This window comes from Larus michahellis, chromosome 7 (assembly GCF_964199755.1).
Source record: "Larus michahellis chromosome 7, bLarMic1.1, whole genome shotgun sequence".
In the NCBI taxonomy this organism is placed as follows: domain Eukaryota; kingdom Metazoa; phylum Chordata; class Aves; order Charadriiformes; family Laridae; genus Larus; species Larus michahellis.
In genome coordinates this window covers 13,029,333-13,048,831 of record NC_133902.1, presented here as the reverse complement: position 1 = coordinate 13,048,831, position 19,499 = coordinate 13,029,333, and the positions used below count along the sequence as shown (strand labels likewise).

The window sequence follows — 19,499 nt, the reverse complement described above, 5'->3', positions numbered from 1 at the left end:
CAGCCAACCAACATAAAACCAGCCATTTGCTCTTTTCAGCCTCCACGTTGCCCCATCCTTCAGGAATTCCACTCCAGCAGCCTCGCTGGACCCTCACCACCTCTCAAGGTCAGAAAGCCATCAGCCATCCCTCCCTCTCCTTCCCACAGAAGTCCCAGCCCTCCCTCACGCCGGCCATCAGCCACCCTGGTGGCTTGTGGCTTTCCAGCCACAGCCACCTGAAGACAAGAGGACTTCTGTTGGACTCCGACCACCCCGCAAGCAGCCCAGCCCAGCGCAGCCAGGTGCCCACAGGGATGCGAGCAGATGACGGCTCACTCACTCTCATCGGGGTTGGGCGAAGCAAGGATGGCACTGTGCTTCCTCTTCACTTCCTCCACATTCTCCGAAATTTTATCGATGAACCCTCGAATTTCTTCCACCTGTGGGGATGGACAACAAGACAGGTCTCCTGTGAGAGGCCCGGACTTTTGGAAAGGGAGGGATTATTAAACCCTATCCCAAAGCAACCACGACACATCTGAACCACAGCAAACGTCCTCCTGGACAAATATTTCCCATCTGGATCCTGAAACCATAGGACCACCATGAAATCAGACCTTCCACATCACAGCTGACAGCTTTGCAGTCACAGCAATGTAATACAGACTCTGCATCCTGCATCCTTTGTGATACACTGGGAAACATTTGAGCTTTATTGAAATTAGCATTAGACCTATGGATTCCCGGATTCTGCACATCCAGCAAGGTTGCACGTCCAATTGCTGCCGTTGCTGAAGCCAGGCTTGGTCCTGGCTCAGTCCGCCATGGCTCTTTGCTCCAGCGGCTGAGAAGCCCAGTTTGACCCTCACCCATAGACCAGGGAAGCCAAATTTGCCAGCAAATGGGTGCTGGCATCTTCCTCGCGCTCCTGTGCTACAAGGAGACACGCTGGCGTCGCCGAGAGGGGGAACCTCGGTTCGCGTCCTCTGCCTGCTGGGCTGCCCACCCTCTAGCTCTGTCTTCTCTTTCGACTCACACCACCGCTCTGCTCATCTTCCTCCATCTGCATGTCAGATTTTTTTCATTCCCCACTCCATTGCCTGCACGGATACATTTTAACACCCCCTACACACATGCCATGCTCAGGGTGTGCTAAAAATCCACATGCAGATCTTACAGCCACCCACATGCCAGAAGACAACCTCTTGTTCGGTAACGAGAGGCACAAAATTAAATCAGTCCCATGCAGAAACTGCTACTCTGCAGAGGTGCTTTCAGGAGAGGTTTGAGAGCCAGTCCGCTTTAGTATCAGGCTGCAAGGCTCACCTGCTCCATTTCTGGAGGAGGAGGTGGCACAGCAAAACACCCACAGGGCCAGGTAAGCCCACAACAGCCTCAGGTCTGCGTAGAAGCCTTTTTCCTGCTAATGAGCACTCTGAGCACAACCCTCGAGGACCCCAAGCATCAGCTGAGCAGCGTTAGCTGGGGCAGCACCTCCATGCCCACCTCCACCGCTGCTCCCTGCCTGCGGTGGGAGCCCGTGCCACAGCGCCGCAGCCCGCTCCGGTGCCAAGAGACAGCTCTGAACTGGCTTTAAAGCTGCACTGGGGAAACAAAACTCCCACCTGCTCAAAGAACTCGTCCATGAAGCGGTCCCGGTCCACACTGACGGTGACTTCATCATCATCGTCGCTGTCCTTCGCCTGCAAGGACACAGAGAGAGGCATCAACAAGTGCTTCCTGCAAAGTTTGCGGCTCCATTTCAGGAGCTCCTCAAGGGCGTCTTCCCCTTCTCCTTTGCTCACTTGCTCCCAGGAGCTGGGGCAAACGCCAGCCAGAGCGTGGGATGCCCCCGGCGCTGCCGCACCAGAGCACTACGGACACCAAGAGAGCAGCGGACGGCCAGTTCCAGCAATAAAGGCATAACGCAAAACACCACCGCAGCCAGCTGCCACACTGCGTGGCCTCCCCTGGCGAGCACAGAACAAGACTAACGATACCTACGCATTTACAGAGAGATGGGAGGGGCAACTTAATGAGCCACATGCAGCTGTGCTTGTGCACAAAGGCCGAGCAAACAGCCGGGAGGGGAAAGCACGAGGGATGCTGCGGAGTGCAGGAAAGATGGGAGAAAACAGAAAACACAATGGAACTAGTAAAGCCACAGCAGGCAAATGAGGGGTTGTCCTTGTCTGCAGTACCGTGTGTGTCATTGTCACCAGAGATGAAAACACCTCCCGCCCCAGTGAGGCAGAGGACGCGAGCTCGCAGGGGAATGAAAACTTACAGTCCTCTGTATAAGGAGACATTTAAAAGATTATTATCTAAAGCAGGTACATGATGGAGGGAAATGGAAAATTAATGGGGTGGAAACGTTTCTTCTTACTCCGTCTTCACTAGAGACAAGGAGCCGGTAAGATGGAGAAGATTTAAGAGAGAGGACTGTCTCTGCGCATCTTGTAATTGCCCCACACGTTGCAGATGGTTACACGTCCCCCCGCAGGCCTTTCACACTTTGCAGACCTAGCCAATGCAGTCTCCAGAGAGATACCTCTTACCTTGAAATAAGTCAGATGAAACACCTATCCTTCCCCCTAAAATTGGCTTTTCAACCTAGGGTGACTGATTTGGGTGAAGTCACCCAGAGGAGACCTCAGCTTTCAGCCCTGCCACCGCCTGTGGCACCCTTCGCTTTGGCAAGCGCTTCACAAATGGCTTATCCAAAGATCTCAAGATAGGAGAGCTATCATGATTCAAGAGAAAACAAAGAAGAAACATTCCCTGAAGCCAGGAATTCAGAATTTGTCCATGTGGGCCACGGCCAGGCCCCCACACCAGGACCCAGCTGGCAGGAGCCACCCGCACAGTGAGACCGGGGCACGGCAGGAGCCGCCAGCCTGGGAACAGGTCAATGCATTTAGATTTTGATGGAGCTGGGCGAGATCAACCTGTGGATAAGCACCCAGAGCTTTCTCCTGCTTTGACTTGGATCTCTTCCCTGTGTTGCTGAAAATACACCATTGTGCTGGGAGCATGGATGGGGAGAGGGGTCAGTGGTCCCCTGCCTGCACAGGCATAGAATCATGGAATAGTTTGGGTTGGAAGGGACCTTTAAAGGTCTCTAGTCCAACCCCGCTGCCATGAGCAGTGACATCTTCAACTTGATCAGGTTACTCAGAGCCCCGTCCAACCCGGCCTTGAATGTGTCCAGGCATTGACCACCTCTCTGGGCAACCTGGGCCAGGGGCTCACCACCCCCACAGTCAAGAATTTCTTCCTTATATCTCGACGAATCTTCCCTCTTTTAGTTTAAAACCATTACCCTTTGTCTTATCGCTACAGGCCCTGCGAAAAATTTTTGTCACCATATTTCCTGGAGCCCCTTTAGGGACTGGAATGGGCTGGAAGGTCTCCCTTGAGCCTTCTCTTCTCCAGGCTGAACCCCCCCAGCTCTCTCAGCCTGTCCTCACAGCAGAGGGGCTCCAGCCCTCCCAGCGTCTCCGGGGCCTCCTCTGGCCCCTCTCCAACAGCTCCGTGTCCTTCTGCTGTTGGTGCCCCAGAGCTGGAGGCAGCACTGCAGGGGGGTCTCACGGAGCGGAGCAGAGGGGCAGAATCCCCCCGTCACCCTGCTGCCCACGCTGCTGGGGATGCAGCCCAGGCTGCGGGGGGTTTCTGGGCTGCCAGCGCACATGGCTGTACTTGTCTGGACTTGTGGAGAGCTCTGCACGCTCCCTGCAGATCGCCCTGTCCTTTGTGACAGGCAGGACTCAGCTTCTTTCCTGAAGCTTTTTGTTTCCAAAGTTTGTCAGTTTGCTCTCACACTGGGGAGTGGAGGCAGGTCCCTGCCAGCGGTCACAGCCCAGCACCAAGAGCTGGAACATGAATCAGGCTCGGTGCAGAGCTGGATGCACAGCCCCAGCCAGCAGCACCCGCACAGCCCTGCGGCCAGGGCAGGATTTGGCCATGGGCTCCGTTACACCCCTCCTGCACCCCAACACCACCAGGCAGCCAGGCTGGAGGGACCTGTGCCCTCTCCACCTACCGTCCCCTACCATTGCAGCTCCAGCCTCACTCAAAACCTGCCTTAGCAAAGCAACGTCTGTCACCCTCGAGTCCCAGCTCCGCTGCCAACGTCTCATTCATTCGGCCTGTGAACGAGCCCTGCTTCACCAGCACAGCCGCCGCCAGCTGCAAGCAAAGGTCCGTCTGGGGTCCACAAACGGACACAGAGCAATGCCTACGCCCTCTCCACCACCCCCAGAGCACCGCTGGCACACTTGAGCAGCTCTCGCCACCGAGGAGGCCAAAAAGCATTATCTCCTAAAGCTAGGACGGACGTCTGCATGGATGAATGCTTGCTTAGTGGATGTAGCTACCAGCATTTCAGTCATAACTCCTGGACCGAGGGACGTTTGGCCAGCGCATGCAAACGGGCACAATTTCTGCCCGCCTTGTGCCAGCGTTACCCCAAATGGCACGAGCAGTCAGAAACTCCCACTTACAGTACCCCTGCCGAGGATCTCAGAAACACGTAATGCCAACAGATCCTGGGGACACACATCGCAAGTGACGGAAGATGCAGCTGCCAACGCAAACGCTGCCCCAGACATACACACCCCCAGGTCATGGCATCCTCCTTCCCACCGCCCTGACCAGCCTCTCCGGGCCAGTGACAGGGACGTCCCCGACAGCCCCCGCCACCAGCAGTCTCCACACATGGGCTTTCAGCTGTGGGGTGTCATCATTAGCTCAGTGCAGCTGTTAGGCTGCTGGATGGTGGGCTGCATTTCAGGGAGAATTCTCAGAGGAAATGGGGCTGTTATTCCAGCTGACCTCCTGCACCCACTGTACCACTCCTTCTCCGTGCTCCTTCCAGCTCTGCCAACTCCAGCTCTGTGCCACAAAGTCTGGCCTTGGGCACCAGCCCATCTCCTGACCCATCCCCAGCACCTGCCACAGCGTGGCTTGTCTCCATGTCTCATGGGACACAGCCCAGGACGTGGTCCTGTCCAGAGGTTTCTGACACAGTGCAGGGGGCAGATGGCAGCTCTGCCATGGCACGTGTGTCCAGCCTGCCACCCCTGTGCCACCTCGACACACAGCCAACAGGACGGCCATCCACGGGAAGGGGTCAAAGGAGAGGGGGCTGAGAGCACCCTGCAGAGAAGGACTGGGGGATACTGGTGGGCGACAAATGGGACATCAGCCGCCAATGTGCACTTGCAGCCCACTTTCGCCAAGCGTCTCCTGGGCTGCATCCCCAGCAGCGTGGCCAGCAGGGACAGAGAGGGGATGCTCCCCCTCTGCTCCGCTCTCCTCACACCCCCCGCAAGCCTCCACCTCTGGGCTCCCCACCACAACGCAGACATGGACCTGGCAGAGACGCCCCACAGGAGGCCACCAACATGCTCCCACGGCTGGAACACCTCTGCTCTGGAGAAAGCCTGAGAGAGTTCAGCTTCTGCAGCCTGGAGAAGACACGGCTCCAGGGAGACCTTCCTGCGGCTGCTCAGGACTTAAGGAGGCTTCTAGGAAAGAGGGAGAGAGACTTTTGACCAGGGCCTGCAGTGACAGGACAAGGGGCAGCGGTTTTGAACTGAACGGGGCTGGGGTTAGGTCGGACATAAGGAAGAAATGTTGTACCATGAGGGTGGTGGGACCCTGGCCCAGGTTGCCCAGAGAAGCTGTGGCTGCCCCATCCCTGGAGGGGTTCAAGGCCAGGTTGGACGGGGCTTGGAGCAACCTGGGCTGGTGGGAGGTGTCCCTGCCCAGGGCAGGGGGTGGCACTCGATGATCTTTGAAGGTCCCTTCCAACGCAAAGCACTCTGTGATCATATGAAAGCCCCCTCCCAGATAAGCAGGATGGGAAACACCAGCGAGCCTCTGCAGCCCTGCACAGGAAAATGCACCTCCATCACAATTCCTCCTGCACCCATCCAGCTTTTATTGCCTTCATTCTGGCAGGATCTTAATTTGCAGGAATTTTTAGCCTATGTGGAAAGCATTCCCCATCATTCATTTTAAACACTGGCTTTTGCTGTGACCATGCAGACCAGAGATTACTGGCAGCCAAGGAAAGGCAGCAGGTCAGCATGCTGCCCATCTCCTTGTCACTTCTTGTCCTTCCCTTCCACCTCCGAAACGGTCCTGGCTCATTGCATGCACGATGCCACGTCGTTGCTTTGTCCCATCCTGCTGCCCACTGGTCCCACCCATTTGTTAGACCCAGAAATCCCGGAGGAAGCCACCCACTGTCCAGGGAGAGGGTTTCTGCCAAAGCCATATGCAAGTCTTGTTGGAGGCACTTCTATTTTCAAGGCAGCTCACCCCCCAGGCACCGCAGAGCACTAATGCACAGGCAGGGCGATGGTTATTTAGGGCAGGCACTGAACATAGCGCTGCCCTGCTGCGTGCGGGGAGAGCGGCACAAAAACCCGGCCGGGAGCCCTGCGAAAAGGAAATTACATGGATGGATCCTGCTGGTCGGGAGGGCACGTCTTGCTCTGGGCTGGATAAGGGCACCATCTGTCTAACGCACGTCACTGGAAATACCCTCCGTGCCACGCCACCTCCGACACACAGTGTCAGGCTGATCGCCCGACAACCCCGCACGAGGGAGGCAGCAGCGGCGTTAGCCACAGGGCTAATGAGGACTCAGTGGGGAGGAGACGCCACTGGGCAGGCACAGCTCCCTGGGATGCAAGGTGCTGAAGGATCACCTGCTCCCGGCACTTCTCTCCATCCCAGGGCTCAGTCCAGGAACGCTGCTGGCCCGCGCAGGCACTCTCAGCCCAGGCTTGCAGCATCTTCCCATGCACCACTGCCAAAGTAAAAACCAAACCAAAACACTTCTAAGGAAATCTAAAGTGTCCACCCAGCTGACAGCGTTTTGGCTTCACGCATCCCAGCTGTGAGCATCCCAGGTTTTCAAAGCCACATGGAAAGCTCCAGTCTAGCTCAAAGCTCCCTGCTGGTGCTACTCAACACCAGCAGCAAATAATTCACAGCCTTCAAAGGCCCAGACTTGCTTGCCAGTGACAGGCAAGGGGCGGGTACTCCCAAACGCCACGGAAGCATGTGGGCACACAATCCTCCCGGTGCTCCTCAGCTGCTGAACCAGCCAGCCATCCATCTCCACATCCGCTGGGCACCCCTGACATGTCCCAGCCTCAGGGGGAGAGGACAGAGAGCCACAGCAAAGTGCTGCAAGTCTAAGTGCCGGAGGTGAGACTAGCTCTAAAAACAGCTTACAGTAGGCGACGAGCCCAAGTTAATTAACACAACCAGCTCCGCAGCCTTGGCAGGTCACTGGCGTTGCCCGCTTTATGCATACAGATGCCGCATGAAGTGCTGATGGCTGACGGCGTCCCTGGCACGAGGAGTGGGTGCTCTGCCCCCGGCACATCCAGAGCAGGAGGGGTTTGATCAACCTCCCTCGACACCTGCTTTGGCTTTGGGCACTTTCAGGCAGCACCGGAGACCCGGGGTCCCTGTGCTTTCACCCCCTGCACAGGGTAGGTGAAGATAACCCCTCTTCCGTAGGGTTTTTTATTTCTCCAGCCTGCTGGAGGCCAAGCAGCAGGCAGCGCGGCAAGCAGTGGGGACGGCTCTGGGAGCTGCTGCTTCCGGCGCCGATGAGTGTGGGGAGCAGGATGGAGAGGGCAGGTCAGCCCAAGCTCCTCCAGCATCTTTTGGGGCCTTGTTTTAAACCTGCCCCTCCTCAAGGGCCAAAATCACAAAAGGAGGGAGAGCTGAGCTGCGATAACCTCCCCAGCAAAGTGGAGCAGCGGATGGCGAGACAGTCCAGAGCCCTGGGGCATCCCAGCTCTATGGGTTTGCCAACACGCACACTGCTAATAAATTCATTGTCCAGCAGGTTACAACCCTCCTGTTCAAACCAGCCCCGTTCCCTCCATAGGCGCTTTCTGGAAGATGGCAGAGGAGCACAAACTAACCAAAAAGACTCAAAGCCTGCTCTCCCCCAAAAAGCAAGAGGCGGCAGGCAGAGCGAGCTGCAGCAGGGCGTAACGAGGTCTCTGTTATCTCAGCAGTGGCTACGCACAGGCTTCAGCTCCTGCTCTCCTCTGTTAGCGTTGCAGATGAATTTGACCATGTCCGGGTTCATGTGCAGAGCCACACCAGGACAAAGGAGCAACGGGCTTGGCTGCCTCTGGGCACCTCTGCAGCCCAGGGGACGGCGCCGACCCCCCCAGCTCATCCCCCCGCCAAGCCCTGCCAGCGGCGCTCACCCCTCTCCTAGGGGACACCCGCGCTGCAGAAGCAGGCAGCAGGCAGCGAGCCCTAGCCCTGCCTCCAGCCACCATGCCATGCCCACCGGAGATAAGGCAAGCTTCCCAAAAGCACAGCGAAATGGAAAAGCCGCAACAGCTGCTGCCCCCCTTTCAGAGACTATTAAGTTAAGAAAAAAAAGGCCTCGTCCCTAAGAGATGAAGGATGCTGCTCACCGGCTTCGCTTCCAGGCTGAATCTCTTGGGTTTTTTTTTATTTACTGGACACCTCCACACTGATCTGCCCAGCCTAAGAAATTTCAGCCATCTGGGCTTGACTTTCTTTGCAGAACAACGGCCCTTTCTGCACCAAAACCTGCAGGGCACCAATGCCCTGCAACATGCACGCACAGCACAGAGCTGCTCAGCAGGGGATGCTCTCCGAGCAGCAGTGGGTCGTGACCGAGACTGTGTCCACGCACAGAGCGGCAGGCAAGGGTCCAACAGTAGCAGCCTTGTTGCCCGGGTTCCAGTCCACGAGCCGGGGCCCGTGCAGCTGGCACCCAAGAGCTCCTGCGGCAGCTCACTCCCCACAGCTCCGGTGCACGCCTGCACACGTCGCTGAGAAGAAGGACGAGGTCAGAATAACTCAGCAGTGAGCGGCACTGAGATCTCTTCTCAGCCATCTTAAAAAGCCTACAGGACACGCATTAAGATGTACGGATGCCCAGATCCCTGGAAAAATCCCAGCCCAACTCCGCGATGCTCAGCAGCAGAAGAAGAGCAGCTCGCTGTGGCTCTGCTGCCGAAGCTTCACCTGAACAAGGTCCAAAGCACCCACAGGCCTCCCACCCACCAAACTACCACCACCCTCAGCCCGGGAGGCTGCATTGAGCCTTTGCACCTTAGGGTTTGCTTTAGCATTTTGCAGCAGCCAAACCAACTCTTTCCTCAGGAGCCCAGAGGCAGAAGTCCTCCTCCAGAGGGTTTTCAGGGAGGTGGTGTCAAGGCTGAGGACGAAGACAGACAGAGGGTCTGCTCCTGGGAGAGAGCCCTGCAGAGCTGAACCACCTAAGACGATGACTTAAATTACCTACAGCCTCAGCCTGAGCAGATTTTACAGACTATATACACAGAACAGCTATGCACCATAAAAAAACGAGCGTTTTATAGCACACAGGCCTCAACTCAGCTATGCCCGATTCCAGTATTCAGCAAAACCAGCCCGTACTTCCCACTAGCAACTTTTTGATGATGAAATGTTGAAGGCACAAATGACTTCAGCATTCAGCAACATCTGCATGAGTCAGTGTGCGTTTCCAATTTCCGACACGAGCAGTACAAGGGAGAACAAAATTTCCAAGAGTTTTGTCCTTCAGTGTTGGCTTTCATTGCTGCAGAATTACATTACCGGCCTTTGTCACGAAGCCCAACACTTTTATTAGAGCCGTGGTCACCTCTTAAGCTCCGTTTTAGAAGCAGGCATGTAAAATTTCACTGAGCTATTAAGAACAAACGTTGGAGGTGACAGAGGTGTCACCAGTCCTGCAGAGGGCAAGAAGTTGAGCTCACCAACCTCCTCCTGTAGCTTTAGAACACGGACAGTACTATGGTCTACTGGAAAGGCATCAATATTTTACAGTCAGTAATTTACAAATTTGCAATGATGGCTAAAGAATTATTTGCATAACAGCAGACAGACTAAATTCATCTGAAATTAATTCCTTAACATCCTTTTGATGGTGGCACCATCCTTGGTACGGTTTCTGCGCAGACCAGAGCTTCACGTGGGCAGAACAAGCACCTGCAGTCACAGCACTTGTCTCTCCTCTCCACCTCGTCGCACATTGGCCAGGGTCAGAACTCGGAGAAGTTTCTGCCAGGATCACCACCACGTGTTGGTGTCTACGCAAATTGGCTCTACAATCGACACCAACCCCTGGCGATGCCCACCAGCGACTGCGAGGTCTGTACTGGGAAGCTGCTGGCAACAAGAGAAGGAAAGCCTCAGGCAGAGGAGGTGACGCAGCGGCACCACAGCTCCCATGGCCCGTGTCACCAGTGGAGGATCAACACATGAAAATCAAGGCAGTCCACAAAACATTTATCCTTCAAATCAGACTGCACCGGCTACAAACAGACACTCATGCAACATGCTGGTTTGGAAGGGAGCGTCGAAGATCGTGCAGTCCAACCCCCCCTGCCATGGGCAGGGACATCTTCCACTAGACCAAACTGCGCAAATGGTCATGAATGCTCAAACGTGGGAATGACATTTCTTTGGTGCTCGTGCCTAGACCATATAAAGGAGCCTTAGCACGACCCAGGTGAGACACTGACCCTCCCAGAAAGCAAACATCTTCTGGAAAACCAAAACAAACAGTCGTTTCGTACACCACAAAGCCGAAGACAGGACTTGATGGAAGATCTGAAAGCAATGGCAGGTAAAAAGGAAGACTTAATACTAAAATATCCACAGCAGACGTTACAGCAGAAGTACTGCACGATGGGAAGTCTCAACAAGGCTGCGAAACAGGCCAAGGAGGCTGTGTGTAATAGCGAGGTCTCAAACGCATGCCTGACATCTCAATAGCCTGACATCTCCGTGCTGCTGCAGTGGAAGGATTTCCCGTTCTCCTCCAGATGTCCCCAAGGACAGGATTCTACCAGCAGTCAGCAGATGTCCCGGGCTCCGCTCACTACTTCTAAGGCTTCTGCAAAAGTTAACGGAGGAAGAGACCCTCCTGCCAGAGGAGGCTGGCTGCACGGGGGTATCTCCTGCATCTCCACTAGAAATACTCAAGAGTATCACACTGAAGAAGGTTGAAAGTTACTTCAGGACATCTCTCACGTGTGACCTGAGCACTTAGGATCTGCTTGCATTCAAGGCAGGTGAAAAGCAAATGAAACATCTATTTACAAAACTCAAACTAGTCAGCATGGGTACACAGCTCAAGAAAAGGTGAGCAACAAAAGTAGAATGGATTCACGGTGGGTTTCTTATCACAGCCCACATTCAAGGATGCCTGGTCAAGCCAGTCACCTAGAGCGGCTTGCACAGGGTCAGCATCAGTCCTGCAGATCTGAGGCAAAGAAACTGTCTTCCTGACATGACCTGCCAGCTTTCAAATACAGTAGTGTGGGACAGGTAATGGAGAAGTGCAGTAGAGAAGGGTCATGCCTATGGCCTTCTACAGGAACGGAAGCAGGGTGCCTCTGGATCTACACCATCACCTCCCAAATATCACCAGCATCACATAAAAAGACATATGGGCTGCATCCCCAGCAGCGTGGCCAGCAGGGACAGGGAGGGGATGCTCCCCCTCTGCTCCGCTCTCCTCACACCCCCCGCAAGCCTCCACCTCTGGGCTCCCCACCACAACGCAGACATGGACCTGGCAGAGACGCCCCACAGGAGGCCACCAACATGCTCCCACAGCTGGAACACCTCTGCTCTGGAGAAAGCCTGAGAGAGTTCAGCTTCTGCAGCCTGGAGAAGACACGGCTCCAGGGAGACCTTCCTGCGGCTGCTCAGGACTTAAAGGGGCTTCTAGGAAAGAGGGAGAGAGACTTTTGACCAGGGCCTGCAGTGACAGGACAAGGGGCAGTGGTTTTGAACTGAACGGGGCTGGGGTTAGGTCGGACATAAGGAAGAAACGTTGTACCAGGAGGGTGGTGGGACCCTGGCCCAGGTTGCCCAGAGAAGCTGTGGCTGCCCCATCCCTGGAGGGGTTCAAGGCCAGGTTGGACAGGGCTTGGAGCAACCTGGGCCGGTGGGAGGTGTCCCTGCCCAGGGCAGGGGGTGACACTGGATGATCTTTGAAGGTTCCTTCCAACCCAAACCTGTGAGCCCATGACACACCACACGCCCATCCTCTGCTCACAGCCATTAGTCTGCTTCCATATTCGTGGGGCAAGGCAGCACACACATTTCAGAGCCCAGCCCTGCCGCTGCCCATCAACGGCAGAGACACAGACAGCCCCCGCTCTCCACCCCTGCCTTCCAGCTCAGCAAAACTTTCTACTCCTTGTGCTTCCAGAGTTGCCTCGTTTTATATTTCTTCTAAGTAAAGACAGTCCCGTTGGCTTTATGCCTGGCCTGGTCCTGACACAGCATCGTGCTGTTGCTGTTTCCCACGCCGTCCTTCCCTGCTCGCCTTCCCCTCCTTATGCGTCTCCTCTAAGGATAATCCTGCAGACGCCGCAGTCCAAGGACATTTGGCCGTCCCCTGCCGTGGGTTTGCTCAGGTCACCCTCCATCTGCCCGGAACCAGGATGTTACTGCACGCTCCATCTTCCTGGGTCTTCCACTTGGGCTCACTCTTCTCCTTTTTGCTAATACACATAATTTTCTGGAAGTAGCAATTTATCACAGTACTTAGCTTAATGAGCCTTACTGTACATGTTCTGCCTGTAGTGATAACTTTGCATATTTCCTGAGAAATCTTGTTAACAGGGAGATACACAGCAAAACAAACATTTGTATAGCTTCCGAGCAGCTCGCACAAAGACAAAGACACTTGCAATTAGAATGACGGGAACTAGTCTAAATCCCTTTGGCTCGAGCCCTTTTAGACATCCAGCGTGCAGCCAACATACATGGCTTGTGAACGCAATGTCTCATTACTCTTCAGCGCCCACAGCGTGGCACCAGGTTTCAGGAGGCAAAGAGTATTTTTGCATTCAGGCTGACTTCGGTGGGACCACCAAGCCCCCACCGCACCGCACCTTGAGCTCCCCAGCAGACAGCGAGGGACCCCGGGGCTCAGCATCCCCCCCTGAGGCCGGTGCCCGTGGGGGTTGAGCCTGCCTGGCCTCCAAACCTCCAGCCACCACCGCGCAGACCCCCGCTGCAGACACCAGTCTCCTCCCAGGGTGGGGACACGGAACACCACCCAGAGCCGACCTAGAAGCTGAGATTTGCATGCTGCTGTGTTTGAAAGCACATCAAAGGGCCTCTTCCTTCCTGACGTTAAGTTTTCTTTGGCTTGCCCTACTCGGGCATGTGCCAGCTGCTGCTACCGGCATCCCCACAGCACAAAGATGGACGGGACCCCACAACTGATAGCCAGCATTGTGGGCTCACTCTCCATCACCTCCGTTATCTTCTGCCGTGCCTGTCAGTCCCCAGGGAGCAAGAACTCACCCGTGTTTTACCCCCTCCCACTCTCCAGGACCACAAAGGAGCAGGCGAAGCACCTTCCCTGGAGAGGCACCCTGACGGTGGGGAGACGGCCAGGCCAGGCGTGCTCCAAGGGCAGCTGTGGTGCACAGCCTTCCCCAGCAGCTTTACTTCTTCCAGACCCCAAAAAAATCAGCTTTTCAGCATCGCTATCCACCCTGCTGACTACAGCCAGAGCGGGCGGCTGTGTGGGCTGCAGACACGCAACACGGAGGCACCGGCTGCCACCTGCCACGTGACAGCCCCGGCTTCCCGATGGGTGAGAGAAGAAGTGAAGCTGAATTATTTACTTGACCCTTTTGGTTGAATAGAAGAGCTTGAAAGCACGCCAGGCAACCAAGAGGGTTAAAAAAAGGAAAGGAAGAAGACAGCATTTAAATAAGCAAATATATCTATCTCTGGGGTCAGCAGGGACTTTGGCATTGGGGGGTGGCTCCGGTAAAGCCCTGCTGCCCAGAGGGAGACTGACGAGACCCGACTTCTGCTGCAAACAGCAACTTTGGTCGACTTCACATTTGTGCCCCTGAGAGAGAAATTATCAGCGGGATTATTAACGAGAGGGGATGGAGCAAGCTCTGGCTGCAAGTACTGTTGGGCTGTGCCGCAGATTTCAGCTGCTGCAGGAGGGAAGAGGGGGGGGATCCAAGGAGCTGGACCTGGAGCCGACTCCACTTTTCTCTCTCCTTTTATTTTTAACACACACCTCCCACAACTCCCACAGACAGGAGGCAGCACTCAAAACAGGGACACAGCAGGCAGGCAGGAGCCGGGGGTTTCAGCCGGCTGGGGAGGACAACGGTGTGGCACGAATGGCTGCCAGAGAGGAGCAATGGGCGCAGGAGGAAAGCGCCTCGCAAAACCATTTTGACCATTTATGGAAGCTGGAGATGCGCAAAAGCAGGTCTGGTTTTGCACCTGCGCCTCTCCCGCTAGCGCGGGGAACAGCTCCTCGCTCAAAAACAAGGTATGATGAGAAACAAAAGCTCCCCATGAAATAAAGAGCAACTCTTCAAACCCCAGAGTGTTTATTCTTAATTAACACTCATTAGAGCAAGGCAAGCCTTTAGACCAGAAATGTGACCACCACTTCGTACACTTGCTTTGTTGCAAACAACTGTTGAGGCTTTGGTCTTACAAATTCTGCGGACACCGAGTCTCAGACAGAGGACCAGTCCCACCACACCAGGTCTGTGCTGGGGGACCTCCAGGGCCACGCTGTCCCTGTTTCTCCTGTCACCGCTCTGGAGAAGGTCCTTCTCACGCTGGGGGAGCTTCTGCCAGCACTGGAACCTGCCAGGCCTGGACACCGTCCCACAAGAACAGTGGCCTTGCCAAACCTCTCCCCGCAGCACCCGAACCCAACAATTTTGGGCAGCATCCACCCTAGCATCTCAAGGAACACTTCCATCATGTAACTGCAAGATAAAACATCAAGCAAGCACTGGCTGGTAGGTAACAGGGAGAGGATCTGTCAACCAATAAATGATCTTTCCCAGACCAATTAGAGCCCAGCAACTGCTACAGTCACCAAAAATCAATAACTATTGGAAATTCTGCTAATTGGCTGTATGAAATGTTGACAGCAGAGGCCCTTCCTCCCGAAATCACCTAGCCACGTGTTTCTTAATGGCCGGTAATGCCAAGCGTGTGGAGTTCCTCCAGCAGCAGCAACCCTGATCCAAACCATCCAGATCCACACAGTTACGGACCCCCTGCACCCCTCCAGCTTCCATGTCCCCTCAAAACCCCCTCTCCTGGCCTGGGCAGGCATCTCACAGCAGCCTGCAGTGCCTGGGCATCGTCTCACTGCTTCAGCAACAGGGAGCAGGTGCAGGGAACTGAGTCTTGCTGGAAACAGGGCACTCTGGGACCAGGAACGGCCAAATGCCACTTTCCTGATCAACATCTCCATCAACAACACAGACAGTGGGATTGAGGGCAACCGATTGCAGGTGACACCGAGCTGAGTGGGGCAGTCGATGCACTGCAGGGAAGGGGAGGCATCCAGAGAGACCTGGACAGGCTGGAGGAGTGGGTCCACATGAACCTCATGAAGTTCAACCAGGCCAAGTGCAGGGTCTTGCACCCAGATCAGGGCAATCCCCAGTACCAGCACAGACTGGCTGAGGGAGGGAGCGATGGATGGAGAGCACCCTGCAGAGAAGGACAGGGGGATACTGGTGGGTGACAAATGGGACATCAGCCGCCAATGTGCACTTGCAGCCCACTTTCGCCAAGCGTCTCCTGGGCTGCATCCCCAGCAGCGTGGCCAGCAGGGACAGGGAGGGGATGCTCCCCCTCTGCTCCGCTCTCCTCACACCCCCCGCAAGCCTCCACCTCTGGGCTCCCCACCACAATGCAGACATGGACCTGGCAGAGACGCCCCACAGGAGGCCACCAACATGCTCCCACGGCTGGAACACCTCTGCTCTGGAGAAAGCCTGAGAGAGTTCAGCTTCTGCAGCCTGGAGAAGACACGGCTCCAGGGAGACCTTCCTGCGGCTGCTCAGGACTTCAAGGGGCTTCTAGGAAAGAGGGAGAGAGACTTTTGACCAGGGCCTGCAGTGACAGGACAAGGGGCAGTGGTTTTGAACTGAACGGGGCTGGGGTTAGGTCAGACATAAGGAAGAAACGTTGTACCAGGAGGGTGGTGGGACCCTGGCCCAGGTTGCCCAGAGAAGCTGTGGCTGCCCCATCCCTGGAGGGGTTCAAGGCCAGGCTGAATGGGGCTTGGAGCAACCTGGGCTGGTGGGAGGTGTCCCTGACCTCTGAAGATCCCTTCCAACCCAAACCACTGTGATCCTACGACACTTGCACATCTCCCTCACCTCCTCTTGCTCTCTCAAAACATCACTCATAATTATTTTACCATTTATACCTGTCTCACAGCCTGGAAATCCCAACATCTCACCCAAACTGAGCTGTCACCTCCCAGGCAGCGTGGAACCCTCACAGTCCTGCACGCACGCACCATCTCATCCCAGCCCCACAACACCCTGGCCGTGATGCCCTGCTGAGCCAGGTCAGCAGAGCCCTCACGCGTTGAGCAGACCTTCAGGCTCTTCCTCCATCCACAGCTGGTGACGGCTCTTTATAATGCAGCACCCTTGGCACCAGCTAGCCTCAAGCTTTGGAGCCGAGCCTAAATAAAGACATTTTAGGTACCTGGAGCACAAGGAGAAGCAGCTTAGAGACTGTCCCAAAAGCAAAATAAATTCTTTTTCAGATGATTTTCATCCCTTCTCTGCTCTGTCACTAACACTGCAGAGGGACAACTGCAGCAGGAGGAGCTACTCTTGTGGGTTTTGGGGAAGGTGAACAGCTCCAGCCCCACTCCAGATGGGCAGGAAACACCACCCGTGGCCAGAGCTGTGGCACCTACCCACGAGCAGCTGACAGCAAAGCTCTGCTGGTCTCCTTACAGGCATCCTTCACGGCCAGTCCTTGGCTGCTCCTCCTCCACAACAAGAGGACATTTTTCAGCCATAAGCTAAATTTCCTGTCCCTGGTTCAGAGTAGGCCTGGGGGCACCACCACCCCCAGGGCACTAGATAAGCTCCAGCGAGTCTGAATACAACTCGGAGCACCAAGGTTCAGAGAAGACATGGGATTAGCATTCTGCATCGCAAGTACCATTTTAAAAATCCCATTAAGACATGAAGCTCTTGTTCTACACAGCAGCAAAAGCCTTCCATCCCCTCCTCAGCACCAATAATGCCAGCTCTTCTTTTTTAATTCTTTTTTATCATCCCTGTCAGAATTTAGACACCATATTAAAAGAGGAAGAAAACAGCCCAGGCTATTAATGAAGCTGGCTACTAACAGCGCAGAAAATACAAACCCAAATACTCCTTATACTCCGTCCACTGCAGCATCTTGCTCCTTGCAGGTGACTGCCACCACCAAGGCTGTAAATCCACGTTTCCCATGCGCACTGCCCCCGCTCCCTGCCGCCCTGCCAGCCTCTGCCCCACTGTGGGCACCCACTCAGCTTTGGGGCATCCAGATGCTCTGAACTGGGCCTCCATCCCCAGGAGCCCCACGGATGCGGCAGGGAGCCCCGGGGAGGATGCTGCACCCTTCAGCATTAGGCTGATGAATAAGGATCATCAGCAGGAGCGAGGCAAAAACACATTTTATTTTTCTTCAGGAAAAGGAATGGAGAGATTTTAAAATACTCTACGGCATCACTTCTCAGCCAGCAGCGGCTGCCAAGAGGACATTCATGGGGCTGGTTTTACTATTATTATTAAAAAGCCTATTTTCCAATTCTATTTCACAGCCTTCGCTGTTGGTGGAGAAAGAGCCCCCCTGTCTGGGTGCTTTCCAGGCGCTCCGGCTGAGTGGGGGGTGGGGGGGGTGCAGTTGTTCTTTATATAGCCCCTTCCTCCTCCAGCATCCACAGACACCCCCTCGGCATCGACTGCCAGCCCCTCAGCCCCTTGCTGGCGTCACCCCAGCTCCATCCTGGCATTTTCCAGACCAAGCCAAGCTCCCGGCTGAAGTGATCCCAGTAGGGTCTCCACGGGGACAGCCAGCCTGGGCATCCACAGTCATCCCCACCACCCCTCACTCCACGTCCGGGTCACCCCTCCCGGGATGGGCCACAGATGCCATGACCAGACCCCCTCTCGCCTCCCAGGTGGCTCGGCAGCCCCGATCGTGAAATAATTAAAAAATAAAAAAAAACAAAAAAAACCCAAGAAAAAGCAGCAAAGCAAGCACTGGTGTGGTGGCACGAGACGGGAGGCTGGATGCTGGAGTAATGCCCTGGGATTCCGGGCTCTTGCCCCCCCTGGGCATCCCCACTGCCCCCCACATGCTGCACGCCCGCCCCGGTGCGACTGGGGGGTCCCAGTGCCTGCAGTCCCCGGCAGGCAGCCAAGGGGCAGCAAGGGGCTCCACCGTGGCGCCCACAGAAGCTGCTGCCCGTGCTCCGCCAGCCGAACCCCGGGACCAGCGGGGATCTCCGACTGCCCCACCGGCGGGACGCAGCGCGGGGTTCACCCCGCCCAGGCACCCCCACGGGACCACCTGCAGACCGTGCCTGCTGCCCCGCTCGCCCCCGCGGGCTCGGCAGGGCCGCAGGTCACGGCAGCGTTGGCAGCGGCGGTGCCGGGGGGGGGGGGGGGGGGGGGGCAGCGGGGGATGTCGGGCAGCGGCTGGCGACCCCCGGGCGGGCAGCCCTGGAAGGGCTGCGCGGCTCCGGGCTCTTCCCAGGCCAGATGACATCAGCAGAGCCAGGAGGATGAAAAAGCAAAATGGGTGCAGAAGCGGGTGGCCGGAGCGGGAGACGGCACCGGGGGTCACCGGCACGGCACGGGCAGGGCCCTGCCGCCCACGGGGCACCCCCGTCCGCGGCATCCCCGCCGGACGCTGCCCTCCCTACTCCAGATATAAAATAAACATTTTGTTTGTTCGTTTGCTTCAGACGGGGATGGTTTTCAGACGGCTCGGCCCCCCCAGGGCGGCCGGTCAGCCGGTGCCGGGGGAGATGGGGTCCCCCGGGGCAGCGCCCGCCGCTCGCACCGCCCGCCCGGGAGCCGCAGCCGCCCGGCGCCGGGGGAAACCGGAGCGGCCCACGGAAGATGGGGGGGGACGACCGGGGGGGGAGGGGGAGAGGACGCATTACGGGGGTCCCCGCTCCCGCCCCTACACCCCCGCGAGGGACGGTGGGGCTCGGCCCCGGCCCTCATCCTCCCGCCCAGCCGCCGCCGCCGCCGCTCGGGGCACGGCGGCCCCCGGCCCGGGGCGGAGGGAGATGAGCCGACGGCGAGTGGTCCCCGAGCAGGGGCAGAGGCGCTGCCCTCCCCCCCCCGCGGCCGGTGCCCCCCCCACTCACGGCGCGCAGCTCCCCGGTCCGGTCCTTCATCCTGCCCGGCCGCCGCTGGGTCCGGCCGCCGCGCGGGGGAGGGGCGGGCGCGGCACATGCGCGCGGCCGGGGGGAGCGGGAGCGGCGCGGGGGGGGGGCCGGGGGGGAGCACACCGAGGGGGCACACCGTGGGGGGGGGGCACACCGGGAGGTGACTGGGGGGCCACTGAGGGGGGGCACACCGAGGGAGCACACCGGGGGGGGCACCCAGAGGTGGGCACACCGGGAGGGGACT

General features: G+C 56.8%; 1 long non-coding RNA gene across 1 annotated transcript; it reads right to left on the bottom strand.

Moving 5' to 3' along the window:
* Positions 1 to 292: 292 nt before the first annotated feature.
* On the bottom strand, positions 293 to 19,342 carry LOC141746036 (uncharacterized). Its single transcript, XR_012588197.1, has 3 exons — positions 19,235 to 19,342; positions 1,608 to 1,685; positions 293 to 422 (listed from the first exon to the last, which is right to left on the bottom strand). It is a non-coding gene; the product is annotated as an uncharacterized LOC141746036 (long non-coding RNA).
* Positions 19,343 to 19,499: the final 157 nt, after the last annotated feature.